The sequence below is a fragment of the Pelophylax lessonae genome (assembly GCF_965119305.1).
Source record: "Pelophylax lessonae genome assembly, chromosome: 3".
Taxonomy (NCBI): Eukaryota; Metazoa; Chordata; class Amphibia; order Anura; family Ranidae; genus Pelophylax; species Pelophylax lessonae.
This window is the reverse complement of record NC_138770.1, coordinates 1,777,105-1,795,570: the sequence shown is the minus strand read 5'-3', so window position 1 is coordinate 1,795,570 and position 18,466 is coordinate 1,777,105. Positions and strand designations below refer to the sequence as shown.

The following is an 18,466-nucleotide window of genomic DNA, read 5'->3' as shown; positions in this document are numbered from 1 at the left end:
GACAGTACTTGCATAAGTCCGGCACTGCCAGTCCACCTGGTCGTTTAGGAAGCAAGAGAAGTCTCCTACATAGCCTAGGTCGCTTATGTGCCCAGATAAAATCCACTAGTAGGGTGTCATCTTGTTTAAAGTATTGTGAAGGGATGAATATCTGAAGTGCTTGAAAGAGGTATAGGAACTTAGGGAGTATGCACATTTTAATAATGTTGCATCTTCCAAAACATGAATGGAAACCAAAATTTGATTTATCTTATAGAATGTGGACTTTGTTTAGGAGGGGGAGAAAGTTGAGCGTGAAGATGTGTGAAAATTTGGGTGGAATGAGAGTGCCCAGGTATTTCAGCGCTGAGTTCGTCCATTTTAGCCTAAAATTCAGTCGCAGTTGGTGGAGGAGGGGGTTTGATAAGCATACTCCCATAGCTTCAGATTTAGTAAAGTTTGATATTTAGATTGGACAGAGTGCCACATGCCTCAAACTCGTGAGGAAGATTCGGTAGAGAAATTATGGGATTTATGAGGGAAAATAACATGTCGTCTGGATACGCTGATATTTTCTGCTGGGTCACCCCAACAGTCATGCCTCAGATATCCGGGCGGAGGCGTATTCTACATAAAAAGGATCCTAGTGATAATGTGAAGTGTAAGGGTAACAGAGGGCACCCCTGTCTTGTCCCATTCCTAATTGTGAAGTAGTCCAATAAGATACCGTTTGCCTTAACCTGGGCGGCAGGGGCAGAGTACATCTGTGAGATCCAATTTAGCATGGTGTTGCCGATGCCCACATGTCGAAGTACTGCAAACATAAAAGGCCGATATATTCAATCAAAGGCCTTCTCGTGTGTCTGTGCTTAGGAGGACACAGGGTGTGAGGGTCTTGGTGGCTACATGTAGGAGGTTGAGAACTATGGTTGTGTTATCCCATGCCTCACATGTAGGCACAAATCCAACTTGATCCAAATGGATCAGTTGCATCAGATGTTGTTGTATCCTAGTTGCTAGGATTTTGGTGAACAGTTTAAGATCGACATTTAGCAAGGAAATGGGTCGGTAGCTACTACAGGAGGTGAGATATTTTCCCTCTTTAGGGATGACGGAAATGTGAGCTTGTAAAGTCTCCTTGGGGATATATGTCCCAGAGCCCCATGTATTAAACATGTCAGCCATAAACTGTCCAAGTGACGGCAAGAGTGTTTTATAATATTGGATGGTAAACCCATCCGGTCTCGGTGCCTTCCCCACTTTGGAACCACCTATGGCCTGTTTTAGTTCAGCCAAGGTGATGGGATCCTCTAGGGATTTACTGTCAGTGTTGGACAACCAGGGCATCCAGAAAGATAGCAGGTATTCCTCTATATGGGTCTGTTGGGGGTTGGGGTTTGTAAGTTATAGAGCGAGGCATAGAAGGATTTAAATTATTGTGTGATATGTCTAGGTAACGTGGCTTTTTGACCTGTGCGGGAGATAATAGGTTTCTTCTTGGAGGGATCTAGCCAATAGTCTGCCACACTTATTTCCCGACTCATATGAAATTTTACGACAAATTTGCATGGCTGCCTTAGCTTTGTAAAGTAAATGGTCATTAATTTACCTACATAGAGTTCTACCTCTACCTCTGAGGAGAGTGACAGAGCGTGTTTCTGATGAGACTCCAACGCATGCAAAGCTTGGAGTAAGGAGTCTAGTTGTGCTGTACGCTGTTTTTTTGATCCAGGAGCCATGCTTTATGAACACCCCACGAATCACTGCCTTGTGTGCCTCCCAAATGATTCCAGGGTCAGTATCTGCAATGGTGTTAGTCTGAAAGAAATGGTCTAATTCTCTACATCTGTCAAAACCGTCTCATCTTGAAGTAGGCTTTCATTTAGTCTCCACATCCGGGTTCTGGACCATCGAAAGTCTGTTACTGCGTAAAAAAGTATAACAGGGGCATGGTCAGACCATTTAATAGCGCTTATTAAAGAGTCGCGTGTAACTTACAATGCGGCCTCAAGAAATAGTCTATACGGGAGTATAGTTGGTGAGGAGGAATAGAAAGAATAGTCTCGTTCTCCGGGATGCATCAGGCGCCAAACATCTATCAAGTGTGCACTATGGAGGGACTTTGCAATACGTTTGCGAATGCCAGGGGGGGACAGAGGAGGATCCCAGGGATGTATCCTCCGAAGGAATCAGAGGGATATTAAAATCTCCCCCAAAAGAGGGGAGGGTAAGTAGTAGGGGGCGGTGGGGGGTTATGAAGAGAATAGAGATAAAAAGAGGGAAGGCAAAGATGGTATGAGAGAGGAAGAAAGGAAAGTCAGGCAAGCAAAGAATATGAGAGAGTGAAAGAGAAGGGGGAAATCCCACAGAGAGAGGCCTCAATTTACTAAGAGATGGCAAAATAAATGCTAAGATGCTCACCAGCAAGGAGCCGGATGAATGAGCGCGTGCCTATGTGGGGTTGTGGTAAGAAAGAGCCAAGAGACGCCTCGGATGCCACGCTCCCCAGCCCGGCAGCCTTCTTGAATAAATGAAAGGTATATAAGGTGTAGCAATGCCCCCTAGAGGACTGCTGAATTTTCACACTTTAAAGATTCCCTTAGGTTACCTGTAGCAACTGCTTGCAGAAATCTTAACACTTTATGTTCTTGGCTCAGTCAATGATCAGTCTAGGGGTAGTTGTTTTTGTGGTTTTATTTCATATTGGGATAGGAGAAGGGATGAGTGGGATACTCCAACTGTTGAACTATTCACAATTCAGAGGACTTCTAGCTTAAGAATGTGGCAAGGCCGCTACTTCCTCCTTCCACTTGAATGAAGCTGAGGAAAGTGTTCCTATTTGTGTTTCTCTTCAGGGTACTCCCCCAGTACCCCCTTTCTCTGTACTAGCTGACACGCGTCCACTGACTATAAACTCCGGAGTGGTCCCCTTCCTGGGCAGACCCCTGGGCAAGATCCTCTGTACTCACGATACAAATTTTCCAGATTCTCACTCCTCCAGTCAGCTCTCCTGGACCTCTGGGTTCAGCTCCTTTCCACTGGTTCATCAGGCCAACTGCCTGTGACCATCACCCACTGCTGCAGAAGAGGAGGCAGCCGCCACCCTCCTTCAGGGACTTTGCTTCCCGCCAAAAGACCTCTACCTCATGTGCCCCTGGCTTTTTATACCCTGCCGCACAATTCACAGAGACAACCCCTCTGTGCCAATCCCTGGGGGAGTACCAAAAGCCTGTGTCTCATTGGCCAGGTTTCCTCCACTGTCCAATTTTCCTCCCCATTGGATCAGCTGGGGACACTCCCTTAGACCAGATGAATCACACACTGGGCACACTGAGCAGACCTAACTCACAGATCCTGCTCCCTGATAAGCAGAGTGCAATATAGAATTTACCTGCTGCTCCTCTGATAGGCAGACAGAGGTAAAACTACACTCCCTTTCTAGCACCTGACTAGGAGGGTGCTACATCTTTAAAAGACATTGATGTCCGGGTAAATTTGAAAAGTTGTGGGACATGTGATTGGATACCCCTGGCCTTGGTCCACAAGAATTAACACTTCAAAGATTAGTCCTAGGACCACATTGAGGGTACATTTGATGCTGACAGTGTGTTTGCTGGGTTTGGTGGAGGAAATGGCACCTCTTGGAGCACAAAGAATTTTATTGTTGGTTACTCTGTTCTATGCACGCAAGGCTATTCTTCTGCACTGTAAATAAAAGAATGGGTGCAGCTCTAGATAACAAACGTACAAAGATTCCAAAGAATCTGTGAGCAGTCTTATTAGATATAAATCAGCAAGTGTCCGTGAATCCAAGATGGCACTGCAGGATGAACATACCAACAGATATCACCAAAAGTACTGATCCTTACCGTCAGGCTGATAAGACTGCGCCAAGTAAATAATCCCCACACTGGCTCATCCACCTTGACCACGGGTCTCCGACAATTCTCAGGAGGTATAAAGTGACAGATAAATTCCCAGATCCTTAAATGGCCCCGAGAATGGTAAAAAGGCTTATAGTGTATTATATTAAATCAAAGTGGCGCTTTATTAATCTTTAAAACACACTCACATTAAGTCAGGATGGCATCGGAGTATAGACAGTGTGGGATAGTCTGTTTCCTTCCAAGAAGATGGCCGCTGCGTCCTCCGGCGCAATGACGTCACACGCTATTCTTCTACATCGGGGGAAGACCGAAGCGCCATCGGTGGAGTATTGGAAGTCACCAGTGAACACGATGCGGCCATTTTACAAAGCCACATACCTGAATAGAGGATGCGTTATATGGCAGGGTTGGACTGAGAGGCCATCTACTCTTCTCGGAGGTGATTGTGGTCCGCCACCGGTGAAGGTGACGGTCACCTTAGAGGGGTGAGTTGAGGTCCCCTGATACTTAGGGAGGTAACAAATGAAGTCTATGCCTAGCAGACAACAAGCAGTGGTGAGAGGGTGGGGGAGGTTGGGGTATGGACCAGGGTGAGAGTCTGTGTGGGGGAGACACTGCCACGTTGAGGTTCTCCTGGGAGGTTCTCCTTTAGCATTTTCCTATAAGTATTGTAGTACATGAGCATTGCACTGAGGTTGGGGGGGGATGGGGAGTTGTTTTGGTTGCCTTGTTTGTTTTTTTGTGATTAGAAATCAATAAAAATTAATTTTCAAAAAAAAAAAGAAAAAAAAAGCTGAGTCCTAGGAATGAATAAACAGGAGGGAACAGGATAAGGCGCAGGCCAAGGAGATAAACTTAACCCCCAGAGGATTTGGCTGCTCAAAGACCAGGCCCTATTTTGCGATTCGGCACTGCGTGAATTTAATAGACAATTGTCGTGCGACGCTGCACCTAAACGAAATTGATCTCCTTTTTTTTCCCCAGAAACAGAGCTTTCTTTTGGTGATATTTGATCACCTGTGCGATTTTTCTTTTTTGCGCTATAAACAAAAAAGAGCGACAATTTTTAAAAAATAACAATATTTTTCACATTTTTTTATATGAAATTCCCCCCAAAAAAATGTAAAAAGCAACATTGTTTAACATTTTAGGCCAATTTGTTTTCTGCTTCATATTTTTGGTAAAAATAAAAGCGCAATAAGAGTATTTTGATTGGTTTGCATTTACTAACTAAGAGAAAGATTTTTGTCATTTTTATTGTTTTTTTTTTTTTTAACGAGTAATGGCGGTGATCTGCGATGTTTTGCGGGACTGCGACATGGTGGCAGACAGATCGGACCCTTGATTGACATTTTTGAAACTTTTGGGGTTACCAGTGACATTACTACAGTAATCAGTGCTATAAATATTCACTGTTACTGTAATAATGACACTGGCATTGTTGGTAAACAGTAGGTTAAATGTATCCTTAGGGGCGTGACTCTAACTGGGGGGGCATGGCTTGTGATGTAACCACAGAGACATACGATCCTACATAGCAGGACCGTATAATCTCTGCAGTTACACCAGGGAGAATGACAGACGGCTTTGTTTACATCAGCCGCCTGCCTTTCTCCCTCTCCAGCGGGAGGTTGTGAGGGGTCGGCGGACATCGGAGCGGAGCGCGCTCGCCCCCTACAGGCTCCTGGGTGAGCGACGTACCGGTACATCGGGTTGCCCAGGAGTGGCTGCCTGCCGCAGTAAAGATACTGTGGGCTGTCGGCAAGTGGTTAATGAGATGTTGGGGGGGTGGGTGGAGTCAGTGAGATGTTGGGGGAGTGGGTGGAGTCAGTGAGATGTTGGGGGAGTGGGTGGAGTCAGTGGAGGTGGCGAATGGAAACATGCAGCACTGACTATATATGAAGGTTACGATCGCTGTGTCTATGACTGTACAAAGCGAAAATATTATGTACCTACTCATCAGAAAAAATGAGTAGGGAATATGTCAGTGGCCTCCACCTGTAAAACCATTCCTGTTTTGGAGGTCGTCTCATTGTTGCCCATCTAGTGCACCTGTTGGTAACAACCTGTAAGAATATTTAATAATAAATATCTTGCGCTCGTACTTAATTATGTCAGAATATTTATACTGCTCTGAATATAGCAGTGTATTTATTTATGGTTAATAAGCAAAGATCTGTGAAAAAGGAGAGTCTTCACCTATTGCCATAAATCAATGTCGTGAATTCTTTTTAATTGATTAATTTCTTTTTAAAAGCATATACCAATCTTAGTGAGTACAGTCTACAGCGTGGAATATATATAAAAATATTTATTCTCAAGACATGTAAACACAATATATGATCAAACAAGAAGTGACACAAAAAGATAACTCTACAGAAAAATACTAACTTCAAATAATCAATGCAATGTGATGTTTAGCTCAATAATGAAAGTGAAAGTAAAACAAAGTGAAACTAAAACAAAGTGAAAGTGAAACCAAAGTAAAAGCAAGATTACCATTTCTTCCCAGGTATAGTATAAGCCATAAATTAATGTTCTATATAAACAGACTGCAATGGTCTGCGAATCACATAGCCCAAAGTCATTCCACTGCAGAAGGAATGAGAATAAGCCATGCAAAACGGAAGACTTAAAATTGCAAATAATGCACTGAATCTGATATTAATAAAAATGTATAAAAACAAAAATCAGCTTTTTAGAGAAAAATATACCATGGCTTATACGGCTGGGATTGTAATCTCATTACCCTTAAATATGCAATATAAAACATATAAGGAAAGAATAAACAATTGTTGAATAAAATCAAATAACATAGCAAGGCATAATTACCACACTTAAGATAGCCGCTAGCTTCAAATCGTTACCAGAGTCCTAAGATGGATGTCATTCTTAAGATGGTGGATTCCCTTCAAGTTTCAGATGAATGATGTGGATCAGGGAGTATGTCTGGATGAGTCTATTGAAAAATGTAATAGCGTGTGTGGTGTAAGTGTGAGGTGTGTTGTCAGTAGTGTAAAGTGTCTCCTCTCTCATCTGGGTTGGTCTTTTATATGGTAAGAACAAAGAGCTATAAAAATTACCATAAGTTAAACCCAGAGGGATGAAACATTATCCCTATTGGTCGGGATATTCTATACCTAAACTAGTGAGGTCAGAGACACACCCCTTTTGATAATTAACCCCATACTTGGTCTAATAAAATTAAGGATGATTCCTCTATATGTAAGATTAATCAAATAACACAACATAAAACTTTGTCCAGACTACCAGTACATACATAAATGTCCACCTGTATTTCCATCATTCATCTTGGCAAGTAATGCCATTTCAATAATTATATTATTTAACACAATATAATATTTTTATATTGGAATATCTCAAATTATCTCAAGACTGCACCTGGTATTTCGCCTCCAGAGGGCAGTATCGTACCGTTCATTAAATTTTGTATTCAACATAATTTGAAACAATTACCCATCCTTCTTATCTCATGACCTCTGACCTGTCGGCTAGTGAAAAGCAATTACTTATTTGACTATGCCATAGGGCTGTCAGATATAGTCTAGGTTTGGGAATATTTATGACACCTTGAGCATTAAACCAGTCCAAAGCAATTCTTATATAAACACTCCTACCACATGCCTTAACATGAAGTAATTCGTTTTCACTTTAGTTTTAAGTCTAAGTAAGATACTACTATGAGAATATAAACCTAAAACGTGACACAATGTTCCTAAATATATATGTATATGCCTTACATAATATAATGATATAATTATGGCTAATATCTTCTCACATATAATAATGTATCTATGAAAACTTATATGGTTCATCTTTAAATGTATGCTGAAAAACACTGAGCCATTGTCTATTGTTAAATACCTATAGACAGACTGAGATATCACCCCCTTTAACATAGCGTCAGACTGACTAAGTTTTATCTGATCGAGATGTCAAAAGGGATCTTATTTACGATTACATAGAAATACAAAGATCTCTGTTGAAACCATAGACCCTTTGTAAGCCTGTGAGAGACATTTTGTTTAACAAGTATATATGAACTTTGTTTCACCTTAAAAACAAGATGGACGCCATCCTGTTCAGAATCTCTTATGCATAATACGAAATATACATGGCTTTTAAAATCATTTTTCTTTTTACCTATTATTATTTTAATCAACCCCCAATAACCCCGACAAACCCCCTCTGCTACTTGACTGAGCAGATGAATATCCCAGGAGTTTCCCTGACTTGATGCTATACTCTGATTATAAAGTGTTGAGCAGTGTATATGAGTGTGGAAAACTCTTGGTAATTTTTCTTGTCTTCTGACAGACGGACTCTGTGGTGGGAATAGAAGGACATCGGAGGAAGATGTGACTACAGAAGATAATGACATGGCATCTTCTCCAGAAGTAAATCCCGTTCCTCATAATATACATGACAGACCTCACCATGGGAGGAGATCATTGGAATCTCCTGATACTTCACATAGTCCTCTAATATCTGACAGTGCCGACGGGTGCGGGAAACCATCTAATCTCAGGGAATCTTCTTTATACCATAAAGGGGTTCATACAGGAGAGAATTCATTGTCATGTTCAGAGTGTGGGAAATGTTTTAGTCAGAAAAGACACCTTCTCAGGCACCAGAGAATTCACACAGGGGAGCGTCCCTATTCATGTTCAGAGTGCGGAAAATGTTTTAATGATAAAGGAGACCTTGTTATGCATCAGAGAATGCACACAGGTGAGCGTCCCTATTCATGTTCAGAGTGCGGGAAAAGTTTTAATCATAAAGTAAGCCTTCTTCGCCATCAGAGAATACACACAGGTGAGCGTCCTTATTCATGTTCAGAGTGCGGGAAATGTTTCATTCAAAAAGATAACCTTCTTAGACACCAAAGAATACACACAGCTGAGTGTCCCTATTCATGTTCAGAGTGCGGGAAATGTTTTAGTCAAAAAGGAAACCTTCTAAAGCACCAGAGAACTCACACAGGTGAGCGTCCCTATTCATGTTCTGAGTGCGGGAAATGTTTTAATAATAAAGGACACCTTCTTAGCCATCAGAGAACACACACAGATGAGCGTCCCTATTCATGTTCTGAGTGCGGGAAATGTTATAAGCACAAAAAAAGCCTTCTTAGCCATCAGAGAATACACACAGGTAACCTTCCCTATTCATGTTCAGAGTGTGGGAAATGTTTCAATGATAAAGCAGTCCTTATTAGCCATCAGAGAATACACACAGTGGAGCGTCCCTATTCATGTGCAGAGTGCGGGAAATGTTTCAGTCGTAAAGAAAGCCTTCTTAGCCATCAGAGAATACACGCAGGTGACCTTCCCTATTCGTGTTCCGAGTGCGGGAAATGTTTTAGTTATAATGGACCCTTTCTTCAGCACCAGAAAATTCACACAGGGGAGTGTGTTCGAGGGGATTCATGTTCAGAGTGCGGAAAAAGTTTTAATCATAAAGGAGTCCTTATTAGCCATTAAAGAATACACACAGGTGAGCGTCCCTATTCATGTTCAGAGTGCGGGAAATGTTTTACTGATAAAGGAAAACTTCTTAACCACTTAAGCCCCGGAGGATTTGGCTGCTAAAAGACCAGGGTTTTTTTTTGCGATTTTTTTACTGCGTGACTTTAATGGACAATTGCGCGGTCGTGCGACGCTGTACCTAAACGAATTTAACGTCCTTTTTTCCCACAAACAGAGCTTTCTTTTGGTGGTATTTGATCACCTGTGCGATTTTTTTTTTTTTTTTATCATGATTTGTTTATCAAACATTTGATTTGATAAACAAAAAAAAGCGTCAATTTTGCAAAAATAACAATATTTTTCACATTTTTTTTTATATGAAATTCCCCCCAAAAAAATGTAAAAATCTAAATTTTTTAACATTTTCGGCCAATTTGTTTTATGCTACATGTTTGGTGAAAAAATTGCAAAAAGCGTATTTTGATTGGTTTGCGCAAAAGTTATCGCGTTTACTAACAAAGGGAAAGATTTTTGTCATTTATGGTGTTTTCTTTTTTAACGCGTAATGGCGGCGATCTGCGATTTTTTTTTTTCGGTACTGCGACATTGCGGCGGACAGATTGGACCCTTGACTGACATTTTTGACACTTTTGGGGTTACCAGTGACATTACTGCAGTAATCAGTGCTATACATTTGCACTGTTAGTCCACCGACATTTATACCTCATATATCTTATAGTGTGGTTATTCCTTTATATATTTTCATATTTTTACACTGCACTTATAGTTTTTGGTCATATCACTTACCAACATTTTTTGCACACTCATATTATTAGGCAGCGCCAACACCCTACCCTTTCATCACCACTCTTAAAGGGAGTGCTCCTAATCTCAGCTTGTTACCTGTATAAAAGACACCTGTCCACAGAAGCAATCAATCAGATTCCAATCTCTCCACCATGGCCAAGACCAAAGAGCTGTCCAAGGATGTCAGGGACAAGATGGTAGACCTACACAAGGCTGGAATGGCTACAAGACCATCGCCAAGCAGCTTGGTGAGAGGGTGATAACAGTTGGTGTGATTATTTATAAATAGAAGAAACACAAAATAACTGTCCATATCCCTCGGTCTGGGGCTCCATGCAAGATCTCACCTCGTGGAGTTTCAATGATCATGAGAACGGTGAGGAATCAGCCCAGAACTACACGGGAGAATCTTGGCAATGATATCAAGGCAGTTGGGACCATAGTCACCAAGAAAACAATTGGTAACACACTACCCCTTGGAGGACTGAAATCCTGCAGAGCCCGCAAGGTCCCCCTGCTCAAGAAAGCACATGTACAGGCCCATTTGAAGTTTGCTAATGAACATCTAAATAAATCAGAAGAGAACTGGGTGAAAGTTTTGTGGTCAGAGAAGACCAAAATGGAACTCTTTGGCATCGACTCAACTCACCATGTTGGGGGAGGAGGAATGCTGCCTATGCCCCCAATAACACCATCCACACTGTCAAACATAGAGGTTGAAACATTATGCTTTGGGAATGTTTTTCTGCAAAGAGGAGAGGACAGGACATTGCATCAAAGGGACGATGGACAGGGCCATATACCGTCAAATCTTGGGTAGGGATGCAGTGATCCGACTTTTTTGGTCCCGATCCCGATCTTTTGCTTTGTGAAATCGCCGATCCTGAGTCCGATCCGGAAGTACTGTTTCATGAGCTCATAACAAAATAATACTTCCGGATCGGTATGTTTGAAATATCCAATAAATTTCGTTCCACTTCATGATTGTGTCCCACTTGTTGTTGATTCTTCACAAAAAATTACATTTTTTTATCTTTATGTTTGAAGCCTGAAATGTGGCAAAAGGTCGCAAAGTTCAAGGGGGCCGAATACTTTCGCAAGGCACTGTACCATATAACAAATGTGCATTAAAAATCTAAAATATCATCAAACACAAAGAATAAAATGTAGTCACAAGAAAAAAAACTGTTTATTGCTTGAACATACAATAGCAATCAAACAGTAAACATTGTAAACTAAAGTGCAAAATCCTGGAAAGTGCAAACAGGAATTTAAATAAAAAAATGCAACATAATAGCAGCCTGAGCCTCTCTCAAGAAGATTGCATTTCTTCTCTTCTCTCTGTGTAAGGCTATTTCTCTTCTCATCCACAACACAAACTGCTGAACAGAACACACTCTCACTTTCTGCATTAGTGCAGACAGTGCAGGGGGCAATACAACACCAGCAACAACAACATACACACTCTCACTTTCTGCATTAGTGGCAGGCAGTGCAGGGGGCAATACAACACCAGCAGCAACAACAACATACACACTCTCACTTTCTGCATTAGTGGCAGGCAGTGCAGGGGCAATACAACACCAGCAACAACAACATACACACTCTCACTTTCTGCATTAGTGGCAGACAGTGCAGGGGGCAATACAACACCAGCAACAACAACATACACACTCTCACTTTCTGCATTAGTGCAGACAGTGCAGGGGGCAATACAACACCAGCAGCAACAACATACACACTCTCACTTTCTGCATTAGTGCAGACAGTGCAGGGGGCAATACAACAACACCAGCAGCAACAACAACATACACACTCTCACTTTCTGCATTAGTGCAGACACTGCAGGGGGCAATACAACAACACCAGCAGCAACAACATACACACTCTCACTTTCTGCATTAGTGGCAGACACTGCAGGGGGCAATACAACAACACCAGCAGCAACAACATACACACTCTCACTTTCTGCATTAGTGGCAGACAGTGCAGGGGGCAATACAACAACACCAGCAGCAACAACAACATACACACTCTCACTTTCTGCATTAGTGCAGACACTGCAGGGGGCAATACAACACCAGCAACAACATACACACTCTCACTTTCTGCATTAGTGGCAGGCAGTGCAGGGGGCAATACAACACCAGCAGCAACAACATACACACTCTCACTTTCTGCATTAGTGGCAGGCACTGCAGGGGGCAATACAACACCAGCAGCAACAACATAGCAGCCTGATTCCTGTCCTGACCAAAAGTTGGTCGAACAAGAACAACAACAACTTGATCACACATACAAAATAGCATATTGCAAACATGTAGTCCAGTGTCACACCACCATCACACAGTAATGGTGGTGTCGGCGTGTGACGCAGTGACACTGGACTACCTGTTCACATTAAAATGCCTTTTGTTTGTGTGATCAAGAAGTTGACTTGATTCACAGTCACACATGATGACAATGACACAAACATGACCTGAATGGTCACTTATTTCTCTCTCAGCTCCTCAAGAAGATTTGTAGACACTAGACAAGCATTTCTTCTCTTCTCTCTGCTGTGTAAGGCTATTTCTCTTCTCATCCACAAACACAAACTGTGAACAGAACACTCTCTCACTTTTTAGTGCAGGGGGGCATTGGCAATACAACAACATAGCAGCCTGAGTCTGACTCTGACCTGACTAAAAGTTTGTTGAACAACAACAACTTGATCACACATACAGATGGCATATTATAAACATGTAGTCCAGTGTCACACCACCACCATCATCACACAGTAATTTGATGGTGGCATGTGACAGTGACACTGGGCTACCTGTTTACATACAAATGCCATTTGTTTGTGTGATCACACATGACACAAAAATGACCAGTATGGTCACTTAATCAGCAGCAATGGCAAATTCTTTCTCATAAAGACAAGTATTTCTGCTCTCTCTGCTGTAAGTCTATTTCTCTTCTCATCCACAATGCTGGAAACGCTGCTGAACACTCTCTCGCTTTCTACACTAGTGCAGGGGGCACAGAGATATTTTGTGGCAGTGGCAGAAAGACGAGGTAATCTCTATTTGTTGACTCCCCAGAACTGGTATGGGTTGTCTGAGGCAGCGATGGGTTTCTCAGCAAAATAGCCATGCAGTTGGACTGCAGGGCTCGAGCTGCTTGCTGCACTGGGATCTAGTTCAAACTCCTCCACAATGTGGTCAAACTCTTGCATAAAGCTGCTTGGTGCTGCTGCTGCTGCTTCCACCCGAGGGACCTTGTCTTGTGGTTCTGTGGCCTGTGATGCTCCAGCTGTGCTGTTCCCAGAGTTGTATAAAGTACTCGAAACCCACACTTGAGTAAAAGTACAAGTGCTCGATCAAAAAGTGACTTAAGTAGAAGTGGAAGTGCTCGATCAAAAAGTGACTTGAGTAGAAGTACTAAAGTATTCAACATTTTTTGTACTTAAGTATTGCATGTAGTTTTTTTAAAAAATTTTGCTACTCAAGTACTGAAAGTAAAAGTACAAATACTGTGTTATGTAGTTATTAAAGAAAGAAGTCAAAAGAAGTCAAAAGTCAAAAGTACACATGACATTATACACATATTTGAGCTTCATGAAACCTGCCATCTACTGTTCTGGCAGTGGTAATTTTTATAATTGTAACGAGTAACTATGCAGCACAAAAAAAAAATATCAGAGTAGAAGTATTGAAATCATTGAAAAAATGTAGTGAAGTAAAAGTGGAAGTAGGAGAAAAGAATTCTACTCTAGGAAAGTACAGATACCGCCTTTCCGTACTTAAGTACAGTAGTGAAGTAGTTCTACTTAGTTACTATACATCTCTGGCTGTTCCTCAAGTCTTCCTCTAGTTCCGCTGTCAGTGCATCTTTTGCACGCTTTGCAGATTGCGCACTTGTAAAGTATCTGAAACAGAAATAAAAACGTAGGCTAGGTTGATTATGAAACACTTCATGACACTAACCTGAGGCTGAAAAGTTAGTTATATATATATTTAATTATATATAAACTTTAATCGACCATCAGCCTCAGGTTTTTTAGTGCCATAAAGTGTTGGAATTTCAAAATCTTTAAATTTGCAGCACCATGGCATGGCATCTCATCAAATACAGTAGCACTAGCAGACGTGTTATTGTGGTCGTGGAGAGTAAAAATCTATAATAGTCAGAAGAATCAGATAATGATGAATGACAATGACATTGGTTCATTTATTGGGTCTATATAATATTAATATATAGACCTAAATACATGAATTATTTATGTCATTGTCATTCATTATCATTGTCAAAATGGGTGTGCTCTTGACCAGAGTTCTTAAAGTGTGCCACATCCCTTGGTAATACAAGAATTGGGAGGGTTCCCCTGGGGTGGGATTTTTTAGGCACAAAGATTTATAGAAATATTAAGTATAGTTATAATATTTTATTAAATAATATATAAAATAAAATAATAAAATATTATAACTATACTTAATATTTCTATAAATCTTTGTGCCTTTGTGTAAAAAATCCCACCCCAGGGGAACCCTCCCAATTCTTCATTATCATTGTCATTCAAATTTCTTATATGATAGATATATTTTATTCTCCTCTCACAAGAACACTGTCTTCTGCTGTATTTGATGAGATGCCATGCTGCAGTGCTGACTGTGAATTTGGACATAGAAAAATTCTAAAATTCTAACACTTGATGGGCTAATGTAATTAGTTAGGTTACACAATCTTCACTTACCTGTCTTTATATCTCGGGTCGTGCAGGGTGGCAAGTGCATATAGGGGTTCATCTTCCACAGTGTCGAAGCGTTTGTTGACAGCTTGAAGCAGGGTTGTTTTCATTGTTTTGATGCCAGTATCCGCATTGCCTTCTTTAGCAAGGCTGCGTTTGAGGACGGTGACAGCTGGAATGACGTCAGCGGTGGAGGCAGTTGATGAGCTTACTTTCCTTGTTAGCTCTTCAAATGGTGCTAAAACAATGTTAGTTTTTTCTAGCAAAGCCCACTGGTTAGTGGTCAGTGTACTGGGCAGGTCATCATGGTCAGCAATGTAAGCACAGAGGACTCGCTTCTGTTCCAGAAGACTCTGTATCATCAAGTACGTAGAATTCCACATTGTTTTGACGTCTTGTTGCAGGCGTTTAGGTTGCATTTGCATCTGGAGCTGGATATCTTGCAGCCTTGAATACGCAAGTTGAGAATGTTTAAAATGCCCCACAATTTGTCTACCGATTGCAATGGCATCGCTCACACTCCGTTGTGACAGTAGCCCCTCATTGACTACAAGCTGCAAGCTGTGAGCAAAGCAGCCTAAGCTCCGTACCCCCATTTTGTCTATGGCCTTTTTCGTGTTGCTTGCATTGTCTCGGAGTATGACATGCACTTTGTTCAAAGGAATGTGCCACTGGTCAAGTATAGCCTCAATTGTAGCTGAAATGGTATCGCTGGTGTGTGAACCATACATTTTTTTAGCTTGAAGCATTGCACCGTGCGGTGTACAGCTTGTGTCCAACCAGTGGACTGTTAAACTTAAAAGCGACATTGGACACACATCAGAGCTCCATATATCTGTAGTAAAGCTCATAGCCTTTATATCTTTAATCTCTTTTGAGACGTGTTGGAAAACTTTTTTGTACAGTTCTGGCACTGCGGTCTCAGAAAAATACTTGCGTGATGGAAGAGAGTACCTCGGCTCCAAGTGTTCCTGTAGGCGACAGAAGCCCTCATTTTCAACAACTGACATTGGTTGACCATCTAAAACAATGAATTCCAAAACTTTCTGTGTTATTGCTGATGCTTTCATACTTTCCATCGGAAACTTTTCACGACGTTGAAATGCAATCTGCAAAGTTTGTTGCTGCTGGGCTGTATTGTCCACTGCTTTGGTTTTGTTGAGCTGCAGGAATTCAGCGTGCTCCTTAGCGTGGTGTTTCTGGATGTGCCTGATTAAATTTGTAGTATTGAACTTTGCTGTTATACCACCTCCCCTCGAAACATTCACTTTGCAGACATTGCAAACAGCTGTGGAACTCGTTGGCGTGGCGAGTGTGTAATATCTCCACACTGCCGACTCTTTGGCGCGCTCCATACCCGACACACACACACGTGAGGCTGATTAATGACGTAGGTGCTGCGACGCCCTGGATCGGCCCGTGGGACGGCTAAATTTTACCGATCTCCGATCCAGCTATTTTTCCTAGATCAGGGCCGATTTCCGATCCGAATATCGGATCGGTGCATCCCTAGTAAGGACCTGCCTCTTCCTCTGCCTTTCATTTTTTAAATTACCCTGTGACAAAAGTCTCTAGAGAATCGCAGTATATCTGGAAAAAGGCATATAACACCCCGCTTCAATCTGTGGTATTGGGGGCCACAGGTTTATCACACCAGTTCTAAAAATAATTGGCCAGTAACTGTTGTCACTGTGTGTAGCACAGTTAACCCAGCTAAAGAGGCCAAATGTTTGCAGGACTAAAATACACTCTTAGAGAAGTATACTGTTAAATAACACCCCACTTCTATATGTGGTATTGGGGGGCCACTGGTCTATCACACCAGTTGTTCAAAAAATTGGCCAGTGAGTTTGGCACTGTGTGTATCAGAGTTAACACAGAAAAAGAGGCAATATTGTTGCAGGACACAAATACACTTATGAAAGAATACTCAGGTAACACCCTGCTTCAATCTGTGGTATTTGGGGGCCACAGTTTTATCACACCAGTTCTACAAATAATTGGACAAATTTTTGCAGGACTACAATACACTCTTAGGAAAGTATACTGTTAAATAACTCCCCACTTCAATATGTGGTATTGGGGGGCCACTGGTCTATCACACCAGTTATAATACATTAAAAGTGCTTTTGTCACTGTTTGTAGTATTGCTGCAGCAATGCTCAGTCACCACACCAGTTACAATGCTGCACAGTGCACAATACAAATCCACTATAATATGCTTTCTATATTACAAAGTATATTATACGTGGATTACACCCCTATATAGTGCACTGCACACCAATACCAAATAGCAGCCCTTAAAATAACTTTTGTGGACGTTAACAGAGCGATTTGTGTCACTGACGATCTGTCCCTGGTGCACACAGCAAACCTCTCTCTACACTGACAAAAGAATGTACACCTATACCAAATAGCAGCCCTTAAAATGACTTTTGTGGACCTTAACAGAGCCATTTGTGTCACTGACGATCTGTCCCTGGTGCACACAGCATACCGGTCCCTACACTGAAAAGAGACAGTACACCTATACCAAATACCAGCCCTGAAAAGGACTTTTGTGGATCTTAACAGAGCTATTTGTGTCACTGGCAATCTGTCCCTGGTGCACTCGCCAACCTCTCCCTATGCTGACAAAAAGCAGAATGTGAAATGGCCGCCAGCTCTGATCTATTTATAAGGTAGGGGGCATGTCCATGTGCTGAAATGTTTCAATTGGCTATCCCGTTCCACCTGACAGCTGTATCATGGGTCAAAGATCTCCCCAATGTAAACTAATATGGCCGCTGCAAACAACGCCATGTGTTCGCAAAATTGGCGGGCTACGAACAAGCACAATTAGCCGCGAACCGACCGCCGGTTGAACCGCAAGGCCATCCGTAGTAGAGGGTGGAACCAAGGAATGGAACTGGGAGGTGGGTAGAGAGTGGAACCAAGCAATGGTGCTCTGAGGTGGGTAGGGGGGTTGAACCAACGAATGGTGCTTGGAGGTAGGTAGGGGGTGGAACCAAGGAATGATGCACAGAGGTGGGTAGAGGCAGAGAAAGGGGGAGTTCCTGCACCTATTCTCTGAGAAAACAAGCCCTGATAATGAACCACCTATTTGCCTGTTATGGCCTTCATGAGCTTAGCCATATGAGTTGTCATTGGAGGATGTGTGAGGTCAACCACGAAATAAACACCAAACTGTTAATCCGAGTATGCAGCCTGCCTGGCCAGGAAAGAGGGGGACAAGCGTGTGATGGTATTAGGCAGTAATATACTCCCCCCCCCCCCCCTGGTGGGAGTGGAGATGGCCCCATCTATAAAGATATACAGTACATACACACACAGCACAAGGCTGTGTTTACACTACGAGACGTTTCTTGCGGCTGCAGTACCTCTGAGCTCCAGAAGATGGTGATCTCACCTCTACCCAGACAGGAAGTCTCAATAGAAGACAGGAAGTGATGTCAGGTATTAATAGGAAGTTCCGGGTGAGAGGTGAGTAAGGAGGAAGTAGAGTGAAGACGTTGCTGGAAGAGGCAGCAGATGAGGTAATAAGATCTTATTTTCTATTTACACCCAATAACCCC

At 42.1% G+C, this 18,466-nt stretch overlaps 2 protein-coding genes and 1 pseudogene across 3 annotated transcripts in view; 2 read left to right on the top strand and 1 right to left on the bottom strand.

Annotated features, from left to right (window-relative positions):
- Positions 1-18,466, top strand: part of LOC309549119 (uncharacterized protein) — a 2,919,967-nt gene that overhangs the window by 1,612,419 nt on the left and 1,289,082 nt on the right. The gene's annotated exons all lie outside the window — the stretch shown is intronic.
- The window catches only part of LOC309549117 (uncharacterized protein), a 4,285,597-nt gene that overhangs the window by 3,088,710 nt on the left and 1,178,421 nt on the right, over positions 1-18,466 (bottom strand).
- LOC309548658 lies at positions 1,253-9,475 on the top strand (annotated as a pseudogene). The gene is made up of 2 exons: positions 1,253-1,341; positions 8,383-9,475. The product of its transcript is annotated as an uncharacterized misc_RNA (transcript).